At 35.1% G+C, this 13,024-nt stretch overlaps 1 pseudogene; it reads left to right on the forward strand.

Moving 5' to 3' along the window:
• The first annotated feature begins 893 nt into the window (after nucleotides 1–893).
• On the forward strand, nucleotides 894–3,045 carry LOC113274905 (annotated as a pseudogene).
• The last annotated feature ends 9,979 nt before the right edge of the window (nucleotides 3,046–13,024 follow it).

Consider the following 13,024-nt stretch of genomic DNA (forward strand, 5'->3'; position numbering starts at 1 on the left):
GTAATTTGAATTGCCAAAAATACATAAGAACAGCATATGGCGAAATGTTAAATAAGTTGAAGCTCCAAGTTGTCGCTTGATATAGAAGCAGAAAGCTATTTCCACTGCGTTTAGTAGAAGGCCATCCAGTTGAGGAGAGAAATGCCGTACCAGAAGTTAATTTCAAGCTCCAAGCTTTGTCGCTTGACATAGAAGCAAAAAACAGAACTGTTTCCACTGTGGTATGTACAAGACTACCAGTTAAGCAGTGGAATGTTGTACTTGTACAAGAAATCCATGTTCGCCAAGTTTCAAAGTATCAACCAACATTTGGTTCACAGATTGATGTAATCCATTTATGTGATTAAACTGACATGTATAGTCAAATGCTTATATAATTCATCGGCTATCATTAAATCTTGTTTGTTTTCATACAGAAATGATACACATACCGAACCACACTACCGTGATCAGATCCAAGCGCTATTAGGACAGCCCTTGGGGAGATTTGCAGCGGGTGGGGCTAATGGTGGGGTCCACCACTTTTTTTTTCCTCTCACACAAACATCACGGTGCACATCACGGTACAAGGCCGCGGTACACCAAATATTTCTGGTTTTCATATGCTTATTATTGTCACTTCCACATGAGCCTGTTTTCATATGCGGTGGTTACTGGTTAGTAACTTCGTTTGGATATTTAAGTCCGAGTCAGACAAAAATATTGAACGGATAGTTATCACACTTTTGTTCTCCCTCAAGCAAAAATCCATATAAGACGTGTTCTCTTTTGTCTCTCTCCTTAGGGTCATGTACGGCCTTCCTTGTCACAGTGGAATACATGCACATTACGCATTTGACACGAAACTCTGAAACCAACTCTAAAGGCTAGACTTTACGAACAAGTACTACAAAGTAAAGTAACACAAACTCAAACTCTATTAGCCAACCAACCAATACTTATCAACTTCGACAGCAAACCACATATTCTCCTTTATTACGCCTTCCGGAATCTTATCATCTAGCAACATTCTAAGAAACAAAATGACGGAAATGCATTCTGATACAGCACCAAAAATCAGGTACTTACAATGGGAAAAGAAAAATGTAATCTCAACATTTATATTAGTATGAAACTGTGTGTTCTTATTTACGTTGCTTTATATTTTCAGGTGTGCAGTTGTTACGGGTGGAAATAAGGGAATTGGACTTGAGATTTGTCGACAATTAGCTTCTAATGGGATTTCAGTTGTGTTAACGTCTAGAGATGTAACTAAGGGTTTAGAAGCTGTTGAGAATCTCAGGAATTCATTAGGACTTTCTAATGTTGTTTTTCATGAACTAGATGTGATGAATCCAATTACTATTTCTTCTCTAGCTGAATTCGTCCGGAGCCAATTTGGAAAGCTTGATATCTTGGTAAGAAGAATTATGTCATCTAGTTTTTTGTTTTACATGTACTAGGTGCAACTCCTTCCTAAGCCGATGAACAAAATCAATGCTGTTGCTTGTTGACCTACTTTTTGAACTTCATTGCCATATGACATGATAAATGCTTACAACCTAGAAGCGAAGTGATAAAGCACTATAGTAGAGAATTTTACCAGAGTCGATCCCATATAAAATAGAAAACAAAAATAGAAAACAAAATTTGTGCTTTAATATGATAAACTCCAGTTTTGAATACTTAAAAGGTGAATAATGCTGGAATATCTGGAGTTATAACTGATGCTGCTGGTATTGTGATAATGATGCAATCTCTTGTTAAGGTAGGTAACTATTTAATGACATACCTTATTAGTGAGATTATTGCAACATATCGCTAGATGAAATTATTACTATCTCACTGTTTCAGATAGACCAGAACAAAGAGAAAACAAATTTGAAACAAGTGATGACAGAGACTTATGAATTAGCAGAGTAATGCGTGCAAACAAATTATTACGGTGTCAAATCAGTGACTAAAGCACTCATTCCTTTACTTCAACTCTCTGATTCACCAAGAATTGTTAATGTTTCCTCTGGCACCGGAAAGCTAAAGGTACTGCAACCCCATGTTTTCACATCTTGTTAGACCCATAAGCTGCGTCGTTAAAGGTGAGGGAGATGTCCGCAAAGGCGCCCAAGGTGCATGGTTCGGACGCTTTGCCAATAATGCGCCTAATACACGAGCCGTTACCTCTACTTTATTTTTATATCTGGTCGCTTTAGGCGTGCCTAGACGCCTGATGCGTGAATGTTTACACCCTAGAGTTAAATATTCTGATGTAGACCATTCCAGTCTGCATTATATCCTTAGAAAAAGTTCTCACTGCCATCTGATTTCCCAATCTTGACCAACTTTTTGGCATGCATGACTAGAGAACTGTGTTCTTATTCTTGTATAATCCTCACCGAATGTATTAACTTGTTTTGATTTTAGTTTATCTCCAATGAAAAGGCTCTGGAAATTCTTAGTGATGGCGATATCTTAACAGAAGAGAGAGTGGATGAGAGTGTCAACATGTTTTTAAAGGATTTCAAGGAAGGTTCCTTAGAAACAAAAGGATGGCCTTCATGTGTACCTGCATATTCAATCTCAAAAGTATGTTTGAATGCTTATACAAGGATCTTAGCAAGAGAATTTCCTACTTTTCGCATAAATTGCGTATGTCCTGGTTGGGTCAAGACAGATATTACCTGCAATACTGGAGTTTTTACTACTGCAGAAGGTGCAAAAAGAGTTGTGAATTTGGCTCTTGCACTGGACGATGGACCTTCCGGCCTTTACTTCACCAATGAAGAAGTAACACCATTTTGATACTTGTTGTAAATTAGCAGCAAGAAAGATGTCAGCTTTTGTCTACTTCAGCTTTATTGCTCAAATAATGCACACAATTGAAAAGAATTATGCTACATGAGGTTTGCCACTTTCGTGTCTTCTAAATATATTCGTTTTAATAACTCCTAGCAAAAATTGTGTCACATGTTCGAGTGCTATCTTGTAATACTGGCTAGAATTGTGTCACATGTTCGAGTGCTACTTGTAAGTTGCATTACACAAAAAAATGAACATATTAGCGTGGAACCAGAAAATATAATCCGAAAGTACCACGACGAACCACAAAACGAGGTTGGGAAGGAGCAACGGAACGCGCGGAACCACACTGGTTGCACGTGACAAAAAAGAGGCTGTCCTGTTTGGATAGACTAGTATCAAGAGTCCTGCAGTTGTGGAATGGGACGTATTTAGTTTCATAATTTTTTAAAAGTGAAAAATACTATAACCCCCTTTTATATGGGTTCAACATATATAAGCCCCATTAAATGGATCATTCATTGTCAACTCCATACTTTAGGAAAATGATATTGCTATGTCCAAAATATCAAGTTTTCTTCAGATCTGGCCCATAATTAATTATTATGAATTTTGATAATGACAAAACTATCCTTTACTATATATATCATAGAAAACTCATTAGGTGTTTTCATTTCTAATTTCATTTTCTCTCTCCAGTTCTTACGAAAACATTTTCTAGGGTTTCCGATTTGGTTTTGAGCAGAGAGAATCGTTTTTTATTTGTCTTGAATCTGGTAATTTCACTTTCTTTTTTGAACATTTAGGTTTCTCCTTCTGGATCTAAAAACTTTTTAGTTCTAGAGTTCTGAATCTGAAATTAAAGCCTCGTCAGATCCTCTCTGTCTCTCATCGACACAGAAATCTTCTATAACTAGTTATTGTTTCATCCCATCAATTTCTTCTTTCATCTTCTTTACGGTTCTTTTAATTTTCATTCAGTTTCGTTTCTCCCTGCAGCTCTGCCGAAATGAAGAAGAAATATGAATCGAAGACAAAGCGAAAAAAATCAAATCAGAGAAGAAAATTGGAAGATTAATATCGAATCTCAAAAGTTTCAAATCAATTTCATCAACAAATCTAAACAAATCAGTAAGTTTTCCTTCTAAACTATATTTGTCTTTTGATTCAGTTTTAATTTTGTTTTGAAAAATCAATTTATGGTTTCAAAAACCTATAAGAACGTTTATTTCTGATCAAGTTTCTAATTCGATTTGTAATTGGAGTCTGGATTTGTAATCATCTCATCTTTATCTTCAATTTGAGATTTGAGATAAAAAAAATCACAATTAATTTGTAGAGTTCTTGATTGAGATTTGATTGACCTGTCAATCCGTTTTCCTGGTTGTAAATCTAAATTCAGATTAGTAATCGATGCATCTTAATCTTTATTACCCCTCTAAATTTTTCGAGTTTCAGTTACTTTCATGTTTCGCTCTAATCTGGAACTTCCATCATTTCCAAAATGATTGTTATAGATTTAATGGAATTATTGAATCTTGTTGTTCCTGTAATTGCTATGAAGAAATTTATGGTGCGTTACCTATTTGTTAGTAGGTCTGTCAAGTTAAATTAAGCATCTAGGAGTCTGGAGCGGTTACAGATGGTGTTGTGCATCACTTTATATGAATTTTGTTATATCAGTTATCTTCCATGTCCACACTTTTTAGAAAATAGTCAAACTGGAAATTTCCAGACTGTAGGTTCTTAAATGACCTTGGACATCACAGGAAATCAGTTTACTGGAGACTCTAGTAACATGCAATCAATTTATATATCCTGTTCTTATTCTGCATTTGTGATGATGGTGTTTTTTCATCATTCCATAAAAGTATCTGAATACCTTGAAGGTCAGTTTGTTTGGAGTGGAATGATCATGTTGAATGTTTCACAGGTATGGAGAAAGTTCGAGAAGATCGGTACATAAATGGTTTCTCTTGCAACATTCCTTTCTGACATCTCACAGAAATCCTATCTTGATGAGGTAAAAATGTTGAACCTATTATGTGCCTGCAAATAGCTTATCATATCACAATGCTAGTGATTTTTGTTTGTTACCTCACCAACTCAACAAAAAATATTTTCTTTTTTCAGTTTATTGGGAGGGTTAATGACATCGGCGTACAAGGAAAACATGAGGTAAATAATGTTCTTTAAGATGTAATGCTAGCAGTTTGTTTTGCTGATATGCAATCATTTATATGCATCATCATGGCATATGTTTCATTATTATTTTTATTTATGCTTGTGTGTTTTGTGAACAACACCATTGTTTCGATCTGGATACTGAAAAAGTATCTCGTTCCCTAGTATCTGACCAGGTAGAGGTTTCTGGTCTGAACAAAGTTAGTATCTGCAGGCCTTATGGTAAGAAAGCCAATGGGTCACCTAGTACCATACTGATTGTTTATTATTAGTTGTCGAAGTGTGTCCCCAGTTTAGTTCTCACTCTTTCTTTTCAAATTGGAACTCCTATAGCAGTTGCTGCTAATTCTAGTTGATTATTTGTTTGGACGAGTTTTTTTTACTAGACGCTTATTATATTGTTTGCTTTGCGTAGATGGAGCTGGTGAGTCACATGAGTATTATGCCAAAATTTCATTATTCTGATGATTGCTTGTAGATTTATTCAAGGCTATGGAGTCGTACTTGATAAGTGCTTAGCTTGGAGAAATTGTAAGCTTATTTTGCTTGACTCGTGCGGTAAGTTAAATTATAGAGTAATGTGCATATTTTTGTGTTTTTTATATGCATATGTAACTCACAGTTACCCTAGACAGATGCATGTGTAATTTCCGGTTACACTAGACAGATGCGTGTGTAACTCGCAGTTACACATGCTAAAATAAGTTATCAAGTACTTTTTTGGGATACTGGAAATTGGGGAATATGATATAAAGAAGATAACAACTAATCGTCATTCACAGGTGATTCAAAATATGATTCTTCTTTTGCTTTGGAAACAACTAATGAAGAAGTTGTTAATAGTAATAATTTTCATCTGGAGATTCGGTATCACCAAGATATGATAATTCTGTTTTTGAGTTCTAAATGTTTGATGAATTGCTTCTGTTGTTTGGTCTTATTGATGTTGTTCAATTTTTGTAATTTAAGGATACGAAATGTAGATGAAGTATTTGGATCTGGCATTTAGTATGTTTATTTACGTATTATCAGTTTTTACTAAACAAAATTGTTACAAAATGTGAAGAAGGACACAAAAAACCTTTTTTGAGATCTTTACTTCTTTCAATTGCTAATAAACCCAGTATGTTCATCCTTCCATGTAATGAAGTTTTCTACACTTCCTTGATGCAGAACAACTTTGGGTACTGGACTCTGTACTTGGAGATGTCAATCCTGAAGAGAGTGATGGAGAAGTTGAGAAGGTTTTACAGACCTTGCAAAGTTTACCCTCAGAAATCCCACCAAGTAAGTAAGAGTTATTCTCCTTCATTTTGTTGTACGTATGTATAGTACAGTTTTCATCTGCGGAATTTGGAAGTTGATATATACATTCAACTACGCTACCATATATATGGATCCAGTGTAAAGGTGGACGACTTTTGGAGTTCATGAACTGACAGTGAACAACACATTTGGAAGTGTTTTCTTCTCTCATGGAAAATCATACCTTCGTAAGAGAATTGACGTTAGTAGATCAACTATCTGACATGTCATATTGTGTTTCTAAAACTCAGGTGGCTTGTAGATTCCATGATGGAGCTTGGGTTCTTCAAATCACTTTCCCAGTGGGTTGGCAGTAACCTTAAGAAATATGGGTACCATGAAACATGGGTTTTTGATCTCCAAGGTGGTGTTGATATGTTTAATTCAGACAGGTATGTCCGATTATCCTCATTAATCTGCTGGTATTAGCTCCCATTTGTACTTTATTATGGATGTGTAACTCTCACTTACACAAGCTAAGTGGATGTGTAACTTCTAGTTACACAATCTAAATATATGTGTAACTTCTAGGTATTCATGCTAATTAGATGTGTAACTTTTACTTATACATACTGATTGAATACAACAGCTGAAGGTTGTTAATGCTTGGAAACAACTTATTCATGATTAAACCTAGGTAGTACTTGTCATCTTGTATAAGAACTCCAATTTGGATGATTCGGGTTACAGTTGGTGATATTGTGGCGACTCCAATTTGAATCAATCAATTTATTCCAATTTGTTCTTTTGAAGCTACTTCAGGTAACATTTTCGTTTTGATTCAATATGATTGACTCATTTAGTAGTTCTATTTTCTTATTTAGTTTGATTAGGTTTGGATTCTTGTTTTGGTTGTTCTATTCAGGTCAGAGCATAACAATATAATTTTTCTAGAATCAATGAATTTTGAATCTAGGTACGTTTAGATAGCTGTTATTACTGTTGATGTTGTTGTTTTGGGTTCAATTTGTTCGTAATACTAGTTGAATTCAATCATCTAAAAACGATGAACTCTCATGATTACAATGGATTCAGTTATTGATTTATATCTGTAGATGATAAGACGAAATCTGATTGTTAAAAAATCTGTAGATGTTGGGAGTTACACATGCTTGTTTAGTTAGCTGATTATACATGCTTGTTTTATGACTTTTGGAGGCTGACAGTATTGCTTTTGCATCTAGATTAGTTTTTGTATACAATGATTAGTTTGGCTGATATTTTCATGTTTCTTTTACAAGAAAATCAACACTTGTGGTGGTGTTGATGGTGGAGGTGAGGGTTTTGGAGGAGGATGAGGAGGAAGTGGTGGTGGTGGTGGTATTGGATCAGATTTGGAGAATAATTTTTATTTGGAGTTAGTGGTGGTGTTTTGGTAAGAAGCTGAGAGATTTGGTATGGATGTTAGAGCTGTGTTAGACACTGTAAATTGGATCTACTTTACATTCTGCTTGTCTTAGTGGTGGTGCTTTGGTATGGATGTGTAATTTTTAGTTACACAAGCTAAATAGATGTGTAATTTTTAGTTACACATGCTAATTAGATATGTAACTTCCAGTTACACGAGCTAGATACATGTGTAATTTCTAGTTGCACATGCTAATTAGATGTGTAACCTTTACTTACACATACTTTGCTTTAGGTAACTTAGGCTTGCAAGTTCATGATAAATGGCATATCCCATATGCAGGTGTAACCCCTAATTACACAAGCCAGATGCATGTGTATCTCCTAGTTACACATGTTATATGTATATGTAACTCTCAGTTACACAATTCAGATGCATGTGTAACTAGTAGTTACTCTAGTCAGATGCTTGTGAAACTGAATATACATTGTTGTATGTACTGTTTATTTTAATCTTATAAATACTGATTGCTTGTTGTTATATTTCAGGTTTCAGATAACCTTCATAATAGCTAATTTCTTAAACGTGGTAATGGTCTCGCTGGAACTGGAGTTGACGCTGGATACACAAGTCGATGCATGTGTAACTCTCAATTACACTAGATAGACACATATGTAACTCTCAATTACACTAGACAGATGTGTGTAAATTCTAGTTACACATGTTAAAAAATTGTTGTAAATGAATATTAAAGTAATACATGTATTTTTTTTGTGTTTTCTTTTTGATGTCTATTTTCTGCATATATATACAAGCGTAACTTTGCATTACACATGTCATAAGGATGTGTAACTTTTGGTTACACATGCCATATGCATGTGTAACTTCTATTTACACATTCGCAATGTACTTCAATAATTTCGGGCCTAGATTTAATAAATTTGGGCATAGATTTAAATTTTATTGAATTATGGGCTTGACAATATGCATAAGGGTATCAAGGTATTTTAATAATTCGGGGCCTAGATTTAAACTTGTTTTAATTAAGGGCCTCATATTATGGGTTACCCATGGGTGGGGCCTGAACATAATTTTCCCTTTTTAAAATAGCCAAAACATTCTCGTCTTGAATCCGGGTCCGGATCCTCTGTGCCCACCAATCAGCTCGTGACATTTGTCTTTCCTAAACAACGTTAAGGTCGTATTTGGTATCTTAAATATCCCATCCTAGGTTGGGTTATCCAGTAAGAAACTGTTAAAATGTGTTTGTCTCACTGCAATTCCAATCCTGGATAAGGATTACTAATCCTTCCTTGATTTTAGGAAGCTAAAAGAGTGAGGTTAAGGTATTCTTCCAAACATCTGGGATACCTGTAACCTCACCTGGGTTAGACATTTATTTTCCTTTAAATAAGTAATTGTTTAAGAAATAATTATTTATATTAACCTATTTCTGTAGTCAAACAAACACAAAATATAATAAAATTTAGACAAACACCATTAAAACTAACTATTAACAAGGTTATCATAAATCAAATTAAGGTAAACCTTTCCGGGATATGTTATCCCGTTTCCAAACTCCCAGATAGATCCTAACTAACTCTATATATTTATCCATATTCTGTATTTGTTAAATACGGAAACATAACATAACGAAACTTTCCTTCCTTTTTCTTTGGGTTTTGACACAGAAACTTTGGTTCTTACCCTTCGTTCAAAAAATTAATCAAGATCTCATCTTTGTTCCTGATTGGAATTAGTTTTGTTTATTTTACGTTTTAATTAGATGAAGGATGTTATTCCTAATTAGTAAGGATATTAAATCAGGACAATTGTTCATAATCTATAAGGATCTTAAAAAATGGGAAGGTTAACAAGGATGAGATTATTGGGAGCACTAGTGATTCTTAGAGTGAGATAAAAGTGTAGATTAATCACAAGATGGGAAGGTTAACAAGGATGAGATTATTGGGAGCACTAGTGATTCTTAAAATGAGATAAAAGTGTAGATTAATCACAAGATTGAACACAAATGGGTATACAGATGGGTCTCATAAGAAATGAATGCTAATTGAAACAGTGGTTATATATCAGTATGCTATCAAACATGGTTTACCAAATGGTTTACTTCAAATGTGCTGATAATCTGTTCATCTTATTTCGACCCATAAAATGAAAGATCATTGATTATCTTTATTTTATTTATAATTTCGTCTCGAGAAATGCATAATGTTAAGCATTCAACGAGTAGTCTGCCTAAAGACTCTCAGTCAGATGAAGAACATAACGGAACATCAAAGTAGGCGTTTAACTAGGTCTTCTAAGTTAGCTATTTTCTAGTTTTCAAGTTGTTGTGTTCAATAATATATTTTCGTGTAACAACATGTAACAGAATGAGATCTATTCTCTCAGTATAAATAACATCTACTACTCCACCAGTTCTGTGTGGAAGTATTCTACCAAATATCATGTTCTAAGTTGGTATCACGAGGGTTCGATCCCCTCGCTTTTCCGCTGTAACAGCCGCCGCCACCAAAACCAACAGTAGATCGCCACCACCACAACCACTTTCATATCAGCATATAAATACTCAAAACCCTATCTCTTCGTACCAAAACCACTTTCAATTGCTTTTTCCGGTCTGAAGTAACCACTTTATCTTCTGATTTGTGTTGGATTTGGATTTGGAGCAGAGACTTGAAGTCCATACAATACAATCCAATGTTGAAAAAGGTATAATATACCCCTAACCTACTTGTGAAAACAGCTGAAAGAGATTTGAACACTACACCAAGTGTTTGTTTTTCACCCATATCCCTATTCCCATCACCACCCTCATTCAAAATCAGCTAAACAACATTATCACTACCAATACCACTTATATCTGTTAACCAAAACAGATCAATAACACTTGTGTCTGTTAATCAACACAGAACTAAAATTTTGAAGAGGTATTTTGACTATCTCACACTATAAAATTGAAGAGAAACACCAATTTTCTCAAGAACAACTAGCTGATATATTTATGAAAGGGATATCTTCACCACGATTCCAGGAGGTTAGAAGCAAATTGCACATTCGTCAACTCAAGTACAACTTGAGGGGAGGTGTTAAGCATTCAACGAGTAGGCTGCCTAAAGACTCTCAGTCAGATGAAGAACATAACGGAACATCAAAGTAGGCGTTTAACTAGGTCTTTTAAGTTAGCTATTTTCTAGTTTTAAAGTTGTTGTGTTCAACAATATATTTCCGTGTAACAACATGTAACAGAATGAGATCTATTCTCTCAGTATAAATAACATCTACTGCTCCACCAATTCTGTGTGGAAGTATTCTACCAAATATCATGTTCTAAGTCATAAAACCCAATGACGATTAATTGCATAACATTTTATTAAGATTTTAATATTGATGAAGAATTAAAACGTGTCTTTTATTACAGAGAGCAAAACGATTAGGATTCATTTTGTTTCCGTAATAAAGAAGAGCAAATATGGAAACATATATGGAGTCAGTTAAGGTCGTTTTAACAAGACAGATGTCACGAGTTGATTGGTGGGCACATAGGGCACACCATGAGTTGGGCGCAGAGGATCTCAACCCCTTGAATCCTTCTTAACACACCACCAATTGTCGTCTCCTGGTCGTTCACATCTTCCATTTTGCAGCTCCGATGGCAGAATAATCTTCAGAGAAGGAAAAGCAGACAGGAAACCAATTGGATGTTTCTTTTTTTATTTTGATAAAAATAAGTTATTTTGTAAAAGGGTCTCAACTTTTAGGTCTAATCAGGGTATGGGTCGTAGACTGACTGTTGACCGTGAGTGAACTGTTAGCTGACTTTTTAAGTTTGCTAAAGCTACGGACTGTCAATTGACCTGTGTTGACTGTTTTGAGTCTCGTCAAACCTGTAACTCTTTAGTCCCCTTCCGTCTTCTTCCCCTACTATTACTGAAATCATGTTTGGTTCTTCTCCTCGTGCAACTTAGTATTGTCTATCAATTATGCTTGCAGGAAAGATTATAATATGCGAGATTTGTTAGGATATAGTAACTGATTAGGAATTCAGATTTTTTTAAAACCGAAATGAAAAGCCAAAACTTCTCTGCGATCTGGGTTCTTCAAAGTTTAGGGAGTGTTTTAAATTGAGTTTGTATGCGAAGCTTGTATGAGATACTGTCTCAATCTGTGTCAAATTGAAAATTGAATAAAGGGGTTCCATATTAGATATAGTGACCATAGTGTGGATCTTTTGGCTGATTAGCCTGACTGCAATTCTTATTTTCTTCGAGATTCAGAGAAAGAAATGAAATTAGGAGACATGTTGAAGTGATAACAAGTGGAAGGCTTTTATCCAAGCTGCTGAATCTTCGGGCCCTGATGCTTTTTTGACGGAAAATAGTTATTGCCGTTGGGTTTGTTATGTTTAGATTGAAGAACTTCTGTTGGGTGTGATGAAATATTGGTAAAACTTTTCAGTATCATCAGATGCAATGAAGGTGTTCGACGAAATGTCACCGTAAAGCCAGTTAAGTTTTTAAGAATGTAACTTAACTTCTTAAGGACGTTTTGACAAATTATTTTGACGGTCAAACTCAGTCTACGGCCCTTTGTCATCAAAGGCAACTTCTTCGACCCAGACCCTAAACATAAGACCCTTTTACAAAATAATAACTCTAAAAATAAATAATTGAATGTGAGAAACCATTGCAGATATATATAGACTTTGAGAGAATCCTTAAACTTGTAATGCAAGACACCAAACGCGTCTAGAATCAAATCAGGAAACATTCTATTTTTGGTACACTTGTTTTGATTCGCTGGGGAAAAAACTTTGGGATATTGCAAACCGTATTACCCCGTTATGGGGTGTCTTAATCATCACGCAAAAGCATTGAAACTTGGCACCAAGTTTTTGTGTAGTTGTGTCACTTGTACGTACATCGATTAAACTAATCTTGAACCCTTCTACTGTGATTCATGTAGGACTTTATCAAAATATGCTCTGCGATTATATAATTAAAATCTACCTTGTGACTTCAGAAGTAGCTTGTTGACTTGAATGGGTACGTGACTCAAAATTTCCCAAGAAAAATCTGCACGGCACTCTAAATGTTTAGCTGCGAACCAAAGGTCATCCGCCACCAAAAGTTTCAGAACTAGATTGCCTTTAACCCCAAGTTTTTGTGTGGTCACTAATGACCCTAATTGAGCTAATCTAGACAACCAATAAAGCATCGTTTTTTTTTTTCCTTCCTTCCTTGAAGCACAATATATAGCATCAGTCAAGTCTACATTCAACTATAACTTTTCAACTTTCAATGTTAACAGCTACATGTTCTCCCTTGTCAGGCTTTATATATATATTTTATGAGAAATGCTATTCATCTCCCTATTTCCACCTCCCTACTC

The sequence above is a fragment of the Papaver somniferum genome, chromosome 4 (genome assembly GCF_003573695.1).
Source record: "Papaver somniferum cultivar HN1 chromosome 4, ASM357369v1, whole genome shotgun sequence".
Lineage (NCBI taxonomy): Eukaryota > Viridiplantae > Streptophyta > Magnoliopsida > Ranunculales > Papaveraceae > Papaver > Papaver somniferum.